The sequence below is a fragment of the Tenrec ecaudatus genome, chromosome 3 (genome assembly GCF_050624435.1).
Source record: "Tenrec ecaudatus isolate mTenEca1 chromosome 3, mTenEca1.hap1, whole genome shotgun sequence".
In the NCBI taxonomy this organism is placed as follows: domain Eukaryota; kingdom Metazoa; phylum Chordata; class Mammalia; order Afrosoricida; family Tenrecidae; genus Tenrec; species Tenrec ecaudatus.
Window position 1 is genome coordinate 52,016,018 of NC_134532.1, and position 18,188 is coordinate 52,034,205.

Here is an 18,188-nt window from a genome sequence, read left to right on the forward strand (position 1 = left end):
CTACTTGTTGCTGTTGAGTTGATTATGATCTATCACTGTTGGAATTTTAAAATAAGCTATTAGTTTGTTTTTTATTGATGTAAAATATAATCCAAGAGGTTATTTTCCAATAATTTCTTTTCTGTGTCCCTTTTTTCCCTCAGCATTTTTTACCTCGTTGGAAGTGTGAAGAGTTAATCAGACAAGGAATTCTGGAACATGTGCTGTCATAGCTTCACATTTAGACAGAGTCCAGCTCTTGGAGACATCTGTACATCTTTCCATCTACCTGACACCACTGTTTAATTGTTAAAATTACAGGCATTCTTTATGTAAAACCAGAATTACTTGACTACATAGTTTTAGTGCTCATTTCTAAGAATTTATTAGAATCCTAAGAATTCTCATCCTTGCAGTAATCTCTATCCATATATATAACATTTTATATTAGTGGTTTGTTAATTACCTTTGAGTCTTTTTCCTCTTTTCCCCCCAAACACAGTTGCATTTGGCTGTACAAGAAGAAGGCAGACCCTCATGGGTCTTACATTCGGCAGGGATGCTGTAGCATTCCTGGTGAAGCCAAGAAGCCCAAGATTCTTGAATATTTATTAATGTTTCACACAAGCAAGTTACGATGATGTGTAAGACCTCTTGCTATATTTAATGTGTAACCACAATTGTTTTTCATCTGATTTGCGAAGGCAGACAGTAATGGCTAGCCTGACACATGACTATCAATAAACTTGTGCATCAGCAACAACTAAATGCCATAAGCAAGGTAACTTAAAACAAAGGGAAGTTTATTCTCGGTTCTGGAGGCCAGAAATCTGAAGGCAAGTGTTGACAGCACCTTGTTCTCTCTCTGAAATAAGGGAGGTCCGTATATCGTTTTTCTCAGCTTTTGGGAACGGCCAGCAATTCTTAGAGTTGCTTAGCTTGTAGTCAATCATTCATTATCTATTTACTTGTGTTTTTGGATTCAAATGCCTTTTAAAGATACCAATCACCATTTTGAAATAACAGTGAAAGCAAATAATAATTTATAAGTGTATGTATATATATAGGTAGATATGAGTTGAACCGGTGGTCTATGGGAGTATACCTGTGTGGCAGGGACTATTTTGATATACTTATTTGTACTGTAAATATGTCAATATGTCCACGTATGTGATAGAGCATACAGGGTACAAAGTTATGAAAACTTATTCATATCCAAAAACACCTTCAAGTTCTGAGGCACTGGACTGGAAGGGTAAAGACCATAGTTTGGAGACTGTCTAGGTCAATTGGTGTAACAGTCTTTTAACCGAATGTTTTGCATTTTATTTGGATGAGTAGCAGTTACAGGGAGTCTTATAAGCTTGCGTGGTGACCAGTTAAGTTCCAACTGTTAGTCTCTTTCCATTTGGAAAAGAGTTGAAATCAAAGACCCAAACAATTAGGTTAAAGAACTATTGGACCACATGAACTCCTACCTCCTGAGGGGTACCAACTCCCACAATCAAACGGGTCCAGTTGTGTAATTGAGGGGTAAAATTAAAGAGACAACAGACAAAATAAAGTATACAATTGCTCACCTTCAGGACGGCCATGATCTCAACAGCCAGGTCCACACACAGAGAGAAAATGTATCATATTTCTAATCATGCTGTATATACATTTTGAGGACATTCAAGCCCCCTAGTGACAGGTAACCATATGCGTAACAGGAAGGGGCTGTACAATAGGTTTATGCGTGACAGGAAGGGGACGAGCTAGGAATGCACACACAATAGGAAGGGGGAAACACTGGGGATACACCTGTGACAAGATACCCTCTAAGCAGCTGACCTCCAAGTGTACAGTCATTTACCATGTGTCATAATAAGGTTGTGACAACCTGGGGAAAACCTTTCTGTATCCCACAACCTCTCTAACCTTAAGACGAGGAGAACTGGAAGGTTCCTGGCTACCACTCTAGTAAAAATCGAAGATCCTGAACAGAGTAGGAGAGAAAAGACCAGCTTCACTGGTCTGATAAAGACAGGTAGAGAATCCCCTCTCCCCCTAAGACTATAACCCTTAAACATCCGTCAAACCTGAAAATGAACCTATTCCCAGAGATCATTTTTATGCCATACTGGACAGACCTGTAAAATAGTAACACTTGTGAGGACTCATGAGAACAAAGTATACTGACAATCATATGAGAAGAAATGTTGCTAAAAGCCAAGTTCAGAAGGCAGGAAGAGGGTGAAATGGGAACCCAAAAAGGATGTTTAAGGGATTACAACTAATGTCACAAAAGAAACAAATTAAGAATTGTTGAATGCGAAACTAATTCTGTAAACAGGTACAATGATGAAGTGTTCTTTAATTAAATAAAAACTTAGTATTAGATTGTTGTTGCTGTGCATGTTGGGTGCTGTTTAAGATTTTCAACTCAGCAACCCCATAAGTGTTTGTTGGGGCTGTAGTTTTGGTCATCTCTACTATATTTTAAATTATGAAATGATGAAATGTTAAGTAAGTGAGTAAAGCTTTTCCAAAAAGTCATGTGGAAATAGAACTAAAAGATAATCAAGGAGGACTTCTGCCAAGATTAAATAGACACCGAGAGATTGAGACAGAGTCACAGAACAGAGGCAGGGTTCAGACAAAAATGAGTGAAAGAGAAAGATTTTATTGAGGGAAAAGAACTCCCAGATGGATTCCGCAACCCAACAAGAAGAGGTTAAGGAAGTCGCGCATGGTGCTAGGGTGGCAGGATATATACATATTATATGCGCTTAAAGGCATATGGGCCGGTAAGGGGAAGGGAGGTTCTTTGTACTGCGGCTGCAAGTTTCGGAGCAGGAGATGACCTGTCCATAAATCATCTTGTTCTCAGCAAACTTGCTTCCTGGCACGCTGGGGGGGAGTCTGTGTTCTGCCCGGGGGTAAGCTTTGTGACATGCTGGAGGCAGCTGCTTTGAAGTTCAGCAGGTCATTTGTCTTCTTGAGAGGCTGGTGCAAGGGGCTGCCTGGTCCGGACCTGGCCCAAACAGACATACTACCAAGATCCTGTACAAGAAATATGTGAAAGACCAAATAAAACACGAATGAAAATCCAGGGACCCTCAGTTTTAGAGGAGAGGATAGAGAGATTATTTGAATGCTGACTACAAGAAGCTGAATAAAATCTAAATATGAAGACACGAGACTAGTAAATTCTCAACTGACATTACAGCACATCCATTATGAAATTTGTGTTTAATGTGAAGTCATCACTATAATCAACATTGGAAGATTTTCTTCTTGTACCCATTGCTGTTGAACATTATGAAGTTTTGTGAACAGGGTTTGATCAGAACAATGAGCTGACAACTGCCCCATATCAATAGCTGGCAGCCCAGGTGCCCAGCCCTCCCCCTCCCCCCACCCATTTACCATAGGAGTTCTACCTACAGGTGGGGGCCACTTTTTGACTAATGATAGTGGCCAACATCTTCTAAATCTGTTCTCAACTGCACTCCGCAGTGAACAGAGAATTATAGTCATTCCCGTTCTGTGTCACACCCATAAGGAGACAGGTGCTTAGCACCTAACAACATATAATCACCAATTAAGTACAAATAGTACCATTACAGTACACTGAAGAATTCAATTTCATTTCACCCAAAGAAACAATTCACCAAAATAAAGAACTAGAAACCCTTTCTAAGGAAGAAATGTCATGGGAACTTCCTAATAGTTAATAATTGGGCATTTTACATAGAGAATATTGCAAGGCAAACAAAACTTTGGGAAAATTCAGGGACGACTACAATAACAAAATAAATGAAACATTAGAAATTATACCAACACAGCAAATTAAAATCCAAAAGATTACAGAAGTAGGTAGCATTGAAGGTAAGTCAATGAAATGTAATCAAGAAGAAACATTCATCAAGAGAAGACAAAGCTCATTAAGCTGATCATTTTTAGGTGCTATTTAGTTGGTTCCTCATAGCAACCCAGTGTACAAAAGAGCAAAATACTACCGTCCTGTGCCTCTTCACAATTAGGTTTGAACTTGTAACCATTTTATCAGTCCATTGTGAGAATCTTTTTTACTACCCTATTTTAACAAGTCTGATGTCCAACATCTTGAGACAATATGTTCAAAGTATGTGAAATGAAATCTTGTCATCTTTACCATTAAGGATCATTCTAGCTGTATTTGTTCTAGAATACTTGTTCTGCCTGTCCCTGGTCTTCTCACTGTTCTTCATCAATACCATGATTCAAATGTATCCATTCTTCTCTGGTCTTAATGCCCAAATGCCACACTCTCTTGGGTCAGACAGGTCTCAGTCTCAAAGTGACTCCCTTGCTCTTCAACACTAAAATGTCTTGTGCAGCAGATTTGTCCAGTGCAATACTGTTTGTTTTCTTGACTGCTCCTTCCATGGGCATTGCTTGTCAATCCAAGCAGAATGACATTTTAGATAATATTAGTCTTTACCATAATGTTGACTACTGATTATAAGGGTTTTGGTTTCCTTTGCATTGAGTTGTATTCCATACTGAAGATTGCAACCCTTGATCTTCATCAGCAAGTGTTTCAGGTCCTCACCTGTAGCAGTTGAGGTGTCATCTGTATATTGTAAGTTGTTAATAAACACTCTCTCCAATCCTGGGCCTGTCTTCATATGTTCTTAGATTATTATTTCACCATATATTTTGATTAAATATGGCGAAAGAAAGCAGCTCTGACATGAATATTAGCTGCTTTTAAACAGCCCCATATTGTTCTATTCCAATGAATGCCTCAAATACCACTTGGTTTGTACAGGGATGATCAAGGGTTGAGGAATTCCCATTTTTCCAAATGTGATCAATAGTTATGATCTATGTACCCTGTTACCTTTACAATGCAAGTAGCAACAGTTGTTATCTTTGTTCAGCCAAGATCCATCTCATATAATCAATGATAAATCCTTTGTTCCACATCCTCTCCTGAATCTGACTTGAATTTCTGGCAGCACTCTGTTGATTGTAACCATTGATGAATTTTTTTCAGCAAAAGTTTATTGAACAGATATTAATATAAGAAGTTTGATAACTTCTGCAGTCTGTTGTGTCACCTTTCTTTGACGTAGGCACAGATTTTCAGTTGGCCTTGTAACCTTGTGCCAAATTTCTTAGGCATAGACGAGCCTGTATATTACTTCGCTGAAGAAACATTTCCATTGACCAATTGCAGGAACTTTATTTTTTGCGAATGCCTTTGATACGGCTTGAATTTCTTCCTTCAATACCATTGGTTTTTGATCAGAAGTTACCTCTTAAAATAGCTGAATGTACTTTTCAGTACAGTGAGTGTTCTTCCCATCATCTTTGGGTACTTCCTGCTTTGCTCAATATTTTGCCCATAGGAATCCTTAATGTTTAACTCAAGGCTTGGATTTTTTTTTTCAGTCCTTCAGCATGAGATATGTTGAGTGTATTCTTCCTTTTTGGTTTTCTAACTTCAAGTCTGCATATTTGATACATTGTCTCATTAATCTGCCCTTTGTGATTTTCTGTAAACTTCATTTCTTAAATTTATTACAGTTGATCTATGATCAACTGCAAGTTTTAGGGTCTCTTCTGATATCTGCTTTATTTTCTTTTTATTGGCATATTGCTTTCTTATTATATAACCTTGTCATTTATTTCATCCCACAGCATATCAGTTGTCATCAGTGTTGTTAATATTTAATGCTGTTCTTGATGTGTCTATAAAATTGAGGTGGGATATATGCAAGGTCATATTGGGGCTTTTGTGGGCATGTTTTAATTTTCAACATCAACCTGAACTTTTATGTGAGCAATTGATGTTCTGTTTCACAGTCAGCCTTTTGGCTGCTATTACTGAGCTTCTCTGTCATCTCTTCCCATGGAGGTAGTCAGTATGAGACCTATCTATACATTCTGTATGCTGTCTATCCAAGTACACATTATGTTGTTGAAAAAGGTATTGCATTTAAGTCCATCTCAGAAAATTCTATCATGCAATCAGCAACATTTGTTTCTTTGAAGCCATAGTTTCAAACTATTGTCCCTCTTTGTTCCAGCTCTCATTCCAATTATCAATAATGCATCTTGATTATATTTGTGATCAGTTCAGACTGAAGTTGGTAGAATTCAATTTCTTTATTCTTAAATTAGAATAATAGTCATACTAATTGGGCTTCCTTGTAGGTATATAGATATTTTCATATTACAGAAAGCATTGTACTTTAAGTTTTGAAATTCTCTTTAATCCACATTCACACAATTCAATAGTTCAGTCATATCAAGACGAATTGTACAATCATTACCACAATTTCAAAATATTTTCTCTATACCCCCCCACTCCCATGGTTAAATCATCTTTAAATTGAGTTGTGTAATCACCTTGAGTCCTAGTACTCACTCCCCCTCCCACCTTCATTGTTTACTCCCGAAATAGCCTCACCCTCCCCAATCCCTGCTCACCCACCCCTATATCTCCTAGAAACCCTTTCATCAGTTAACTATATTTATCCACTCCTGTGCTTCAACTGGTAAATCCAACAGAAATAATAACAAAAAATAAAATGATATGGATAAGACAATAATATATAAAGACAAATAAAAAGCACCACCATCATTTTTTTTTCCCTAACCCACCACCATCAATATTTTAAAGGCCAGGGAAGAAGTTTTTATCATGGAGTAAGCAAGAGATCCTTACACCTAGAACAAATTCAGGATAGATCTAGAAGGTCAACTGATCAAATCCCAAGTTTGATCCAGGATGACAATGATTTTTGTTTGGTAGTAAGTATTTCAGACCTTTGCCTGTAACTGGAGATCTGCCAGTGGCTTAATTTGTCTTGATATTCTGCAGATGGATTTTGGGCTCCCACTGTCCTCCATAGCCTTCCACAAATTGGGTGTTCATAATTTTAGGTCTGATATTACTTCTTTCATCATATTTGAGTTTATTGTCATCTTTGACTCATACGAGCTGGTTTTCTTCCATGTTGGCTTAGTGGACTCCTTACTTAGATGGCTTTTTATTTGAATACACACCTTAAAACCACAAACACGATTCCACTTGAGAGCCAGGCACCATCTGCTTTCTCACCACAATGTGTAGGACACTCTTCAGTGATCTTTTCATGTGAGTGAGTATTGAGCAGGGCCATGTTTTCAGAACTGACTATTCTTGGGCTGGAGCTAGAGTTCATTTGGGGCCCATAATCTAGCTGCTTCTCCCGGGGATATTCATGACTCAGGTTTACTGTGGTGGTTGTGTGTGTTAGTCCAGGTAGAGAGATCCAGGGAGACACTCGTGTATAAAAAAGAACTTTATATAAAAGAGCAACTGTATATTGAGAAAACATCCCTGCCCAGTCCAGATCAAGTCCATAAGTCTGATATTAGTCCATATGTCCAATACCAGTCTATAAATTCCTCTTCAGACTCAAGCAACACATGCAATGATGTTGAATGAGGAAAATCACAGGCCAGTGGGTGAAAAATCCGGATCCAGTGGTGGTGGAAGCATCTGAGCGATGTCATGGGTCTCCATATGACTCCTCCATCTCCAGGGCCCTAGCTCCATCAGTGTAGCTCCCAGTGGCTTGTCAACAGGAATGTCTCAGAGGGAGACAAACAGAATGAATCAGATACAGAAAACCTTAAGAGTAGAAACAACAATGTCAGAGATGGTGCCAGAAGATGAGCCTTCAGTCCAGAAGACACTCAGTATGACTCCAGGAGAACTGCCTTCACAAAGTAGAGTCTATTGTGATGTGGGTGGAATACACCCTACATGAGTAAAGCCTTCAGGACCTTCATTTACTGATGGGACATGACTCAAAAGGAGAAGAGATAGCTGAAAACACCAATTACCATATATGCTTGAGTGTAAGCCACGTTTTTTTTGTTTTTTTTTTAATTTTAACAATTTATTAGGGGCTCATACAATTCTTATCACAGTTCATACATATACATAAATCAATTGTATAAAGCACATCTGTACAGTCTTTCCCTAATCATTTTTTCTCCTCTTTTCTTTTTTTACATTTTATTAGGGACTCATACAACTCTTATCACCATCCATACATATACATACATCAATTGTATAAAGCACATCCATACATTCCCTGCCCCAATCATTCTCAAGGCATTTGCTCTCCACTTAAGCCCCTTGCATCAGGTCCTCTTTTTTTTTCCCCACTCCCTCCCCTTTCTCCCCTCCCTCATGTGCCCTTGGTAATTTATACATCGTTATTTTGTCATATCTTACCCTATCAGGAGTCTCCCTTCCCCCCTTCTCTGCTGTCCCTCTCCCAGGGAAGAGGTCACATGTGGATCCTTGTAATCAGTTCCCCCTTTCCAACCCACTCACCCTCCACTCTCCCAGCATCGTCCCTCACACCCTTGGTCCTGAAGGTATCATCCACCCTGGATTCCCTGTATGTACCAGTGTACAGCCCTCATATGTACCAGTGTACAGCCTCTGTCCTATCCAGGCCTGCAAGGTAGAATTCGGATCATGGTAGTTGGGGTGAGGAAGCATCCAGGATCTGGGGGAAAGCTGTGTTCTTCATCGGTACTACCTCACACCCTAATTAACCCATCTCCTGCCTAAACGCCTCTATGAGGGGATCTCCATTGGCCGACACTTGGGCCTTGGGTCTCCACTCTGCACTTCCCCCTTCATTTAATATGGTATATATATACATATATACACATACATATACACATATATACACATACATACACACACTTACATCTTTTTTTTTGCATGATGCCTTATACCTGGTCCCTTGGCACCTCGTGATCGCACTGGTCGGTGTGCTTCTTCCATGTGGGCTTTTTTGCTTCTGAGCGAGATGGCCGCTTGTTCACCTTCAAGCCTTTAAGACCCCAGACACTATCTCTTTTGATAGCTGGGCACCATCAGCTTTCTTCACCACATTTACTTATGCACCCATTTGTCTTCAGCGATCCTATCATGGAGGTGTGCAATCAATGATATGATTTTTTGTTCTTTGATGCCTGGTAACTGACCCCTTTGGGACCCCTCGATCACACAGGCTTGTGTGTTCTTCCATGTGGACTTTGTTGCTTCTGAGCTAGATGGCCACTTGTTTATCTTCAAGCCTTTAAGACCCCAGTCACTACCTTTTTTGATAGCCGGGCACCATCAGCTTTCTTCACCACATTTACTTGTTCACCCACTTTGACTTCAGCCGTTGTGTCGGGAGAGTGAGCATCACAGAGTTCCAATTTAATAAAAGAAGGTATTCATGCATTGAGGGAGTGTTTGAGTAGAGGCCCAAGGTCCTTCCGCCACCTTAATACTTGACTTATAAATATAGACACATAGATCTATTTCCCCATCCTCCTACATATATTTGCATGTACATGTATTTATCTAGACCTCCATGAATGCCCTTTGACTCCTAGCTCTTTCCTCCATCTCCCTTGACTTTCCTCCTGCCCTACTACCATGCTTCGTCGCCACCTGGGCTAGAGTATACCTCTTCTCTAAGCAACCTTACCCTTGATCATTTCCCACCAGGCCTGCCACTCCCCCTTCTCTACCATTTGGGGTCCCATGTTTTTCCCTTGTCCCTGGGTTTGTTAACACCACTTCCTTATACCCCTCTACCCCCCCCACCCCAAGTCCCCCCGGAACTGTCGGTCCTGTTGTTTTTCCTCCAGATAGTTCATCTAGCCTGTCCTATTCAGACAGACCTGTGGAGACACTGACATGCACGAAAACAAGACAGAGGAAAACAAAGCAACAGTATACAACCAGGCAACAAAACAACAAAAACAAACCACTGACAAAGAACAGAACAAAACAGTTCACAAGAGAAAAGCTTGTAGTTAGTTCAGGGATCGTTTGCTGGCCCTTAGGAGCGTTTTCCAGTCCAGTCTTTTGGGGGCCATGGCATTTTTAATCATCTCATTCACATGTAAAAATTGGACATTGATTAAGGAAGATCAATGTAGAATCGATGTATTTGAATTATGGTGCTTGTGAAAAATATTGGAAGTAATTGGACTGCCAAAAAACAACAACAAATCTGTCTTGGAAGAAGTACAGCCGGAATGCTCCTTAGATAAAAGGATGGCAAGATGTTGGACATTGGACAGGTTTTCAGGAGAGACCAGTCCCTGAAAGAATGCTTGTTACAGAAAAGGCACAGCAAAAAAGATGGATTGACATGACTGAAATCATAGGCTCAAGGAGAAAACGTGTGTAAGGATGACACAAGAAACAAGCACTGTTTCCTTATGTTGTCGATAGGGTCACCGAGTCTGAACTGACTGGGTGGCACCTAACAAAACAAGATTGAATATATGCCATCAGTTATATCTATTTTTTATGTTCAAATAAATCTTTATTTTTTTAAATCATTTTATTGGGGGCCCATACAACTCTTATCACAATCCATAGCACATCAATTGTGTCAAGCACATTTGTACATTCGTTGCCCACATCATTCTCAAAACATTTGCTCTCCACTTAAGCCCTTGGCATCAACTCCTCATTCCCCCCCCCCCCGTCGCTGCCCTCTCTCTCATTAACCCTTGGCAATGTATTATTTTGTAATATCTTGCACTGTCCAACATCGCCCTCCACCAACTTTTCTGTTGTCCATTCCCCAGGGAGGAGGTTATATGTACATCCTTGTAATCGGTTTCCCCTCCCCCCCCCTCCTTCCACCCTCCTGGTATCCCCACTCTCACCACTGGTCCTGAAGGGATCATCTGTCCTGGATTCCCTGTTTTTCCAGTTCCTATCTGTACCAGTGTACATCCTCTCATCTAGCCAGATTTGTAAATTAGAATTGGGATCATGATAGTGGTGGGGAAGGAAGCATTAAAGAACTAGAAGAAAGTTGTAAGTTTCATTGTTGCTACAATGCACCCTGATTGGCTGTCTCGCCCCACCCCCAACCCTTCTGTAAGGGGATGTCCAGTTGTCTACAGATGAGTCTCTCTTGGTTCCCTAATCTGCACCCCCCTCGTTCACAATGATAATATTTTTTGTTCTTTGATGGCTCCTACCTCATCCCTTTGACACCTCATAATCCCACAGGCTGGTGTGCTTCTTCCATGTGGGCTTTGTTGCTCCTCAGCTAGATGGTCGCTTGTTTACCTTGAGTCTTTAAGACCTTAGACAGTATATCTTTTGCCACCATCAGTTTTCTTCACCACATTTGCTTATGCACTCATTTGTCTTCATCGATTGTGTTGGGAAGGTGAGCATCATGGAATGCCAGTTTAATAGAACACAGTGTTGCATCGAGGCAGTACTTGAATGGAGGCCCAATGTCTATCTACTACCTTAATACTAAACTTTGAGGGCCCCCCAGTCCCTTCAAACCTTGTGGATCTGTGCCTACTTATCTTTATGATGCGCCTCCTGCGACCCAGCAGTGTTGAATTTCCCTCTTACTAGCTCTCCTGGGTTGATTTCTGTGGAGTCCCTCTGGTATGTGTTACTCAGTCACCATCTTCCCTCCAAGATAGTTTTTTTTAAAAAACATTTTATTAGGGGCTCATACATCCAAGATAGTTTTTATTGATTGTGTTATTAAACTTTTTTGGTCTTCATTGCCTTTTTTCTTGACATTTTTTTTTCTTTGAGAGTGGTGTATTGAAGTCTTCTGTTCTTACTGTCGATGTGTCTTGGTCCTTTTTCAATTCTATGAGGATCTGATGTATTTCAAAGGTGTTTCATTGAGTGCATAGATGACTATTATAGTTATGGTTTTCTGAGCTATTTTTCCCTTTATCATTATGTAGTATTCAATCTTTTCTCGTTATGTTGTTTACCTTGAAGTTTATCCTCTTGGAGATTAATATTGTTACCCCTGCTGAGTTTTATTGCTGTTTGCTGGGTATGCTTTTGTTCCACCTCTGATTTTTAATGTCTTCAAGTCTCTGTTTGTGAGGTGTTTTTCTTGTAGGCAGCATATTGATGGGGCTTGCTTTCTTATCCATTCAGCTTCTCTCTGTCTCTGTACTGGTGTATTTAGTACATTAACATTCAGTGAAATTATTGACATGTATGTGTATTTGTTTCCACCATTTTGGTTTATATATGCGTGTGTTGTGTGTTTGGATGTGTATTGTGTTCAGTTTCTTTGTTCTTCCTGTGTCGTTCCCTTGCTCTGGGTGTTGTTCCGTGTGTGCTGGTTTTTGTGAGGAATTGTCTTGAATGTTGGTTTCAGGTTTGTGTGTTGTTGCTGTTGGTTTTTTTGGCCACAGTACTTCATTGAGTATTTTTTGTAATGGTGGTCTTGCTTTTGGCTTTTCTTGTCTTGAAATAATTGTATTATAACACCATATTTAGTTGCTGAACCTTTGTGTGTAATTGATCTTTTTCTCTAGGTGCTTTTAGATTGTTTGTTGTTTCCGTTCTGATGTTCGACATCTTGACTACAATATGCCGTGGAGTTTGCCTTTTAGAATCTCTCCTGGCTGGGGTTCTTTTGGCTTCCTAAACAATCGTCTTTTTCTCTTTTAGACATTGAGCAAAGTTCTTTGGCTGGCGCTCTTGGACTATTCTCTGTGTGGATGTAACTTTGTTTGTTTCTTCCTCTTCTGGAATTCCTAAAAGATGCAGGTTGTTCCTCTTAATGGTGTCCCACATTATTATCAAGCTTTTCTCAGTCTCTTTTGCATTTTTTGGTTATTTGTCCTTCCTTTAGATTGGAATCTATAGATTTGTCTTTCAGTTCACTAATTTGGGTTTCTATCTCTTCAATTCTGTATCTCTATTTTTTTTACAGCCTCCCGCTTTTCCTTCATAGCAGGGGTGTCAAACTGGCCCTGTCGGCCGCATGTAGCCCCTGAGGAGCTTTTTTTGTGGCCTGCGATGCTCTGAAATAAAATGAAAATAGAAAAAATTGTTATGAAGAAAATAGCACTTAGGGGAGATCGAGGCAATACCGTACACACAATTCCCTCGTTAACCCTTTATCTGAAGATGAGTATACATGTGGCCCAGTGCTTTTTGGGGGGCCTGTGGATGTGTATAAATGCACTGACCTAGTTCCAGTGATGATTGGAAGCGATCTGTCTGCCACTCTCAGTGTCACATAATGTAAAGAGATCCCAATAGTGAAAAGGTGAAAAAGAGCACTCTGGGTTGTGCTGTTATGATCATACCTAGCAGCAGTGCTAGTGAACATTTTTAGAGGGAAGCCATTACAATTGTGCATCACGTTTGTCAGCTGCCCAAATCTTGGTGTTTTTTATTAGTTACTTTGTTATATTTTCCGGTCACAACATAAGACGTAGTGAAAACTAGTAGAAGGAAAGCACTGTCAAGTTAAGGGTAAAACAATAATTTTAGTTTTAAAAATACACTAAATAAAATAAATATTTAAATAAAAGCTATTATAGTATTTTAATTATCCTATCCATATTCCTGAATCCTCACTTCAAAATAGAAGTTGAACAAAATTTGTAAATGTGATGTGGCCCATGTGAATCTTGCCTGTTGCACCAAATGGCCCGCTTTTTAATTGAGTTTGACACCCCTGCTTTGTAATTCTGCTATTTTAGTGTTTGATTTTTGTGTTTCTGTTTGTTTCTCTAAGGAGGTTATAGCTTTTCTATTGTTTTATTTTTCCTTTCAAACTTCTTTCAGCTGTTGCATGAGCACAAACATCATTCTTTACATTCTTTTTCTGGGAAATCCATAACTTGTACAGTTTCAGGTATTACATTTAAGTTTGATTGCTATTTGGTTATTTGTTTATGTTTCTCTTGTTTTGTGTTTGTGTGTGTGTGTGTGTGTGTGTGTGTGTGTGTGACTAATATCTTCTGTTGTTTCCTTGTCATCTTGGAGTCTATTGGGAGTGTTATGTAGGCGATGTTATTTGGAACTGGTTAACTCTATTAGGTGGTGCAGTAGAGGGCTAATGGATAGTTTGTATTAAGTGTCTGAGGGAGGTTGCTAATTTATGTGTTAAGGGAGTCATATGAAATTTGGGGAGGAAATGTTATGAGTGTTGGGAGAGTGAAGGAAGCAGTAGGTTAAAAAAGAGGGTGGAGGATCTGGTAGTGTTATATAGTAGGTTAAAGGAAGGGGTATTTGGCCCTGAAATGCCTCATTTGCAACGATGGATCAATGGGTACTAGTATTTGAGAGCAAAAACAATTTTAAATATTGTGATAGTAGTATTAGTCTTTGGTTTTATGAGTCTGAAAATGTAAGAAAAATTTTGATGATCAGTACAGTGAAACTAAAAGACAGGTTAGTGATGTTATGAAGTAAAACTTTGGATATTTAGACTAAAGAAAGGAAAATTAAAGAAAAGGGGTAAGAGATGACAGTTTTAATAATAGTAATAGGAAAAATCATACTAGCATAAGATGCAGGAGAGCTGTTAATGTATGTTTGTCCGGGACACTAAGCTTCACACAGAGCTTAGTCTCTGTTGTGGGTGCGAACTAGTAGGTAGATGGGGTGTTAGGGGTCTAGGAAATAAACCAATGAGATCGGAAGGAAAAAACGTAAAGTAATATATCATACAAATATATACAAATGATATATATATATCAACTCCCTTATATGAATTCCCTGCCTGGGCTTGTAAAACCTGTTCTGCCTGCCAAACCTGCTCCAGCTTCTTGTTTTGTGATGCAAATACTTAGTCAATGAGTCAGGTGTATGCAATCCAGGTATGTGTAACAAGTAATATGAAAATAAATCCTCAGAGTGGCCCAATTATTTAAGGTACCAGGCCTTTGGGGTGTCTTCCGATCAGGGGTTGTGCTGAGTGGTACCTCAGGAGGGGGCTGGAGCTCTTGGTGTTAATCACTTAACACCTGCTTTCAGCTGCCCTGTTCTCAGCCCTGTGAGGCTCAGTAAGCTGTGAAGTACCCACTATTAGGAGTGAGTCCTAGACGGGGGATCTCCACTGGCAGTCTTCTGGTCTTGGCAGGAAGCCAAAGAAATTTATATTTTAATTTTCCCTGGTCCCAGTCTGGTCACTTCGAATTATGATCCTTTTGCTCCATCACACCCCACTGGCACGTACCCCCCACCCCCTCAGCTAGCTTCCCAATTCAAAGACCCGGGAATCTCCCCTCAGGCGGCCGAGGGGAGATGCCCTAAGCGGTTCTAATTGGCTGGTGTTTCTGCTCTCTCGTTGTAGTCTATTTGTGTCTACCTATCTTTATGGTGACAATCCTGTGGTCTGGAAGTGCTATCCCTTTCAGTAACTCTTTTGCGCTGTTCTCTGCAGTGTGTGCTGCTTGGTCATCCTCCTCCTCCCAGCTGCCCCTCAATCCCCTCTCAGGTGCTGCTTATCTCCTCTTGCTGCTCTCATTGTCTTTCTTATTTGAAAGTTCATATCCCCTAGGAGGAGTCATCAGGCTGTAACCTGTTTGATAGGTGGGACTAGTGCTACAATTTCCCACAGGGTCACGTTGACATAACATCTAACTGCCACAACAGCTAAAGGCAAACTGCTTGTGCTGCTCCTTTAAAACTGGAATTGAGAAAAACACATTTGCCCAATTAGTAGATGCTATCAGATACTAGAAGAGATATTAATCTACTCAAGCAATAAAACCATTTCTGGGACAGCAGCTGCAATTGGAGTCACCACCTGGATAAGTTTCCAGGCACCCCCTGCCATTCTCAAAGATCCATCTGTTTTTTGCACTGACCAAATTGACAGGGACAGAAGAGGCATTTTCTGCCTGCAATATGGGAATTAACAGAAGACCTTGTGAGAACAGGTTAGTAGGCAGGTCAACCTTGAAGCTAGGCCCTAATGAATGTCCTCACACAGCAGTGCTGCTGGAGATAAATCTGACAGCACACTGATCCAGAGACAAAAGCTGAGATTGCAATTTAAAGAGCCTCAAGGGTGGTCTAAATAACGAATTAGAAAGCTAATTGTACATCTGTGGAGTGGCAAACTCCTCCCCTTTAAAACTGTCTTTTAGAAACTAGGAGTCTTCCCCTAGACAATGAATGACCCTTCTTAATTTGTGAAAGGGGCCCCCACTACATTCCGGGAGCAAAGCATATTTTATCTATGCTTAAGGTATCCTTTTCACCATGCCAGAAGGACTCACATACTTTCTTTGGAAATGATTCTATCTATGCTTTAATAAAATTGTTGCCCAGCCTGTGTGATCACAAGGTGTAGATGGGATCAGAAAGTGTTAGGGAGCTAGAGGCAGAAACCTCTACCTCTACCTGCCAAGGCCTCCCTCCACCCTTACAGACTGTGGGAAGCTGCTCCAGGCTGGATGGCATGAATAAATTCAGGCAGTTGAGACGAAGCCAGTACTCTTGGGAGGACCTCAATCTAGGCCAGGTGAGCTTAATTGAGTCAATGGAGTCAACCAGTACTGTCAACCACGCCTCCCAGTGGAGGGCCCTGAAAAGTCAGAATTGCAAGGAGATGACAAGCAATTCTCCAGGTCTCCAGACCCCATATGCTAATTGCCATACATTCCTCACTACCCCTGTAAAAACCCTCGCCCCCAGCTGCTGAATGGGACTTCCCTGACCTGTCCGCCTAGGTCACGAAACCTCGGCAGGGAGCCGCCCTACTGCCCCACCTAATAAAGCTATTTCTGTTTCTGCTTTCCTTGTCCTGTCAGTTATGTCTGTCTTCCTCCCTGTGCCTCAGTTTCACCTTTACACTTCTATCCTTTATAAAAATTCACTTGGATCACAAACCAGGCTTCGGTGTGAATTCATTCTCATGGGAAGCCAATGACCCAGGTATTTCCACCTGAGGAATCTAACAGTATCAGACATCAGGAGACCCCAAACCATCATATGATGTGAATGAAGGGAGTTGGATGGAGACTCAAAGTCCATCTGTAGACAATTGGACATCCCTCACAGGAGGGACAAGTCAGCCAGAGTGCAGTACAGCACCAACGAGACACACATTTCTTTAGTTCTTTAGTGCTTCCCGCACCCCACCCCACCCACCTATCATGACCCCACTTCTACTTTACAAATCCCAGTTCTAGCTTACAAATCTAGCTAGACCAGATGGTACAGATAAGAGCTCTTGTCACACGGGATCCAGGACAGATAAACACATCAGGAACAGTAATGGGAGTAGCAATACTATCAGCGTAGGCCACTTAGGGGGAATGTAGGGGGGGAAAGGGGGAGAAACAGAGAATTGATTACAATGATGATGTAGACATAACCCCCACACCCTGAGGGGGACAAACAACAGCAATGTGGGTGAAGGGAGACAGAAGATGGTGTAAGATAGGAAAACGATAATAATTTATCAAGGGTCTTGAGGGTGGGAGGGTGGGTGAGGGAGGGAAAAAAGGAGCTGATATCAAGGGCTCAAGTAGAAAGAAAATGTTTTGAAAATGATGATGGCAACATATGTACAAATATGCTTGACTCCACTGATGTATGGATTGTTATAAAAGAGATGTAAGAGCCCCTAATAAAGTGATTAAAAACCCCCACACTAAAAACTGGCTTAACCGCTGCTGGTGCTTGTGTGTGTGTAAGCACAGCTTATACCTGGACCCTTACAAACCACATAGGTCTAGAGTTTGCTAGTCCCCCCATAGACAACAGCTCAGTTCGGAAGTAATGGTCTCCAGCCCTATATTCTTCAATTCCTTGATGGTGCAATCTTTGCACCCTGATCTTTGCAATCCCTCCAGGAAAACATAATTGCGTTGGCTTTACCATTTTCCTAAGTAGAGGTAGCTTTACTAGCTTCCACTCCTGCCCCTGCCATAGTAGTCCATGTTCTAGAGTCAGGTAGCCATATGGGGTACTGGCAGTCAGTGAGTCTGTCTATTCCATTTATGTGTTCTAGAACAGGGAAATTACTATAGGATACGTTTGGGCTCATACTGGATCCCCTGTGAGATCAACCTGAGCTAAGACTCCATTATAACTTGACCTTTATATGCTCCTAGTCTGATTGTGGGACCTTAAAATTTAGGGTCACTTAGATTAATGTCAGTTTGGAGCCAATGTCCAGTAACCATCCCCAACGTCTGATTATTTCCTTTCTCCAATGAATTGTCACTTATAAAAGGCACAGTTTCCACTGGGCAGGCCTGGGAGAAAGGCTAACTATGCATTTTTTATTAGTGTAGTGGGTGCCTTCCTCAAAGGGACCTGGCTTCCCCGTAAATGAAGGGTTTGTGAACTGGCTCAATTTTGGGGAATTGATCGAGCATTTGCTACTCTATATCTG